A 2,859-nucleotide genomic window follows, 5' to 3' on the forward strand; every position below is an offset into this window, starting at 1 on the left:
AGTGATTTTTATTGCCCCAAACGTTCTAGGCCCAACCACCTGGGAAGCATCAAATAAGGTAGTTAGATATCAATAGCCACTCAAAGACAGACCTCACTTCTCACCCCGACTGAAATCTAGATGTGTGTTCAGTTAGTTCATTGAGTGGATATCAAGCAATATCAGTGTTAAAGGATCCAGCTCTAAACTGATAGTTTTTAAGGAATCAATTTCATCTACACTTGTGAAATTTGGAGATTTTTTTTTTGGGGGGGGTGGATTCAAGCAACTTGTCCACTTCTAGCAATCCTTTAAGAGTCTTCAGTCATTTAAATTTGCATATACTGCTTCTCTTCAAGGGATGGCTCATTATAGACACTAAGAACAGCACCGGGAGACAGGAGCTTGTCTTTTGTTAGTTAACTTTAGGGTTGAATCCCAAGAGGATTTTGTGAATGGAATACAGACAATTTCTTTCTTGGATGGATAGAAGGGGCCTCTCTCGACATCTCTAATGAGGACTTGTGCATATGAGACTCAAACTACCCACAGTGAAGAATGCCCCCGGGTGGTGGATGTGTCAAGGAAAATGAGAGTATGTAGAGGCTAGAGACTGGCACAGGAGGGCAAATGCTGGTTCAAATCTTGTTTTGTCTACTTACCAGTTGTGTCACTTTGGGTGACACTACACAAAACTACCAGCCTCAGTTTTCTCATCTGTTTAATGGGAATTGTACCTCCTTGTCTGGGCTGTTGTAATACTTGAATTTCATAATAGGCATTAATAGACTCCTGAGCCTGGTGGCATAGTCCTATAATCTTAGATTTTTGATTCAAAGCCAACTTGGGCAATTTAGTAAGAGTCTACACACACACACACACACACACACACACACACACACACACACACACACACACACCACACACACAGAGCAAAATCAGTCAAACTACCAAACCAACTCAAAACCAAGTCTGGAGATGCAGTTCGGTGGTGGAGCACCTCTCTAGAATGAGCAGAGCCCTCTCTACTACTGGAAAGAGTAGAGACTCCCTGTCATATACTCCTCACAGTGTTGCTATTGTTTTCTCCCACTATTTTCCTTTCCAAACCCCCTTTCTCTTCTTTTTCTTCCATCTTTCAGACAAGTGCTTGCTATATAGACCCAGCTGGCCACAAAATGACTATACAAGCTTCTAACCTGAGACCCTCCTGCTCCATCTCCAGAGTGTTTGGATCATAGGGGTGCCCCCGTGCTAGGCTTTGTTTCTCTGCTGCACACCAACATTTGCCAGGGAATTAGCTCATATCACTGTCCCGCAGACTATACTTTCTGTATGTTAGATCTGTGGATGATCCTGTAGCTGTTCAGATAGTTAAGGCTAGTTTCTGAGTTGTCTAGAACAATCAACAGCATTAAAGGGGGAAGGAACTGTCAGCTACTGATCAGTTCTGGTAGTTACAGATGACCACCAAGACCTTAAGGCTACTTGGTGATCTTATGGCTTGACCAGAGATGACTCATGACAGCAGGTAGCCATAAACACTGCATTAAAATAGACTTTCTCTATTGATTTTGTTTTGGTTAATTTTATTTTATTGCTCACTGTGTCACATCAGCAACTTGGAAGGGTGTCCGGAGACCTTGTAATACCTGGGAAATAGGTTTCCAGGAGCTGGAAAATAGTTTGAATCTGCTTCTGCCTTTAGCGGGCTGATTATGGGTGGCCTGCTGGCTTCTGGCTTGTGTCTCACTCTTCTCAGTGGGTAAATGAGTTTTGTTAAGATCAACATGTTTACCCCTCCCCCATCCCTGATTCCCTTCCTCAGGCTGGCTGCTAACAGGGACCCTAAACAATAACACCAAAACCCACAACTTGGTTCCTTCAGGAGAACTTACATTAAAATATCTTCCCCTTTAGGAAGATTTAGAGCTATGAGGAGAGCTGTGCCCCCTTCTAGCACCCACAAGTACTCAAAGCCTTAAACATATGCATACATGCTCCAAATCCATGACCAAGCAGTTCTTAAGTCTTCTTAACAACACGTCTTTGCGCCAAAGGGTGTTCATGAATCAGTTCCACATGTTTGCAGACTTATCAGTCATGTGTGAAGGGTGCATATTCATAGAATATGGCAGCTTGGTTCTGATTATTTAGAGTTTGTTTTCACAAACCGGATGCTTCCAAAAGTAAATAAAGACATTAAAAGATTTATAAAGAGACTGTCACATATTCTGAAGTGCAAAGTGTAAATGGATTTTTATAGACATGTGGATTTCATTTCTGTGATAATATGCATGAATTTAAAAATTAAAAGGAAATGTGCTGGCTACAATGTGTTTTTAGTTCTCATTTAGTTGTTGGAAATAATCAAAGTTGCCTAACGTATTCAACACAGAGGAGACTTGGCCCTCCTGTGATGTCATTGGGATCACCAGATAATGATTAATATTGCCTAATAGTGGTGTTTCCCGAAAAGAAGCAACAGAGTGGCACTTGCAGTCTGAATTCCTACTTTTAATCGAATCCCATGGGATTTCCAGCCAGACTCAACTCATCCCTTTCTGTGTAAATGTCCTGGTTGGTCTATGTGGCACACGGCTTGTCTCTTCCTCTCGGCCAACAGCAGTATGGCCAGGGGAAACTGTTGAGATGTGAGCATGATATGTACATGTATTTACATGGAGGCAGATGAGGACTTGTAGAGAAAAACAGTGCTAGGTTTCCCTGGCTCCATGGGATGGATTCTATCAAGAGTGTAAAGTAACAACAACAACAACAACATCCGAGTCACCCTTAAACCCATCAAAGCTCAACCAGGCCAGTCAAGAAGGCAGCCAGCATTTTGTTTTAATTGTCATGATAACGCAGCTTTAGGGA

The sequence above is a fragment of the Rattus norvegicus genome, chromosome 3 (assembly GCF_021556685.1).
Source record: "Rattus norvegicus strain SHRSP/BbbUtx chromosome 3, alternate assembly SHRSP_T2T, whole genome shotgun sequence".
Classification (NCBI taxonomy): Eukaryota; Metazoa; Chordata; class Mammalia; order Rodentia; family Muridae; genus Rattus; species Rattus norvegicus.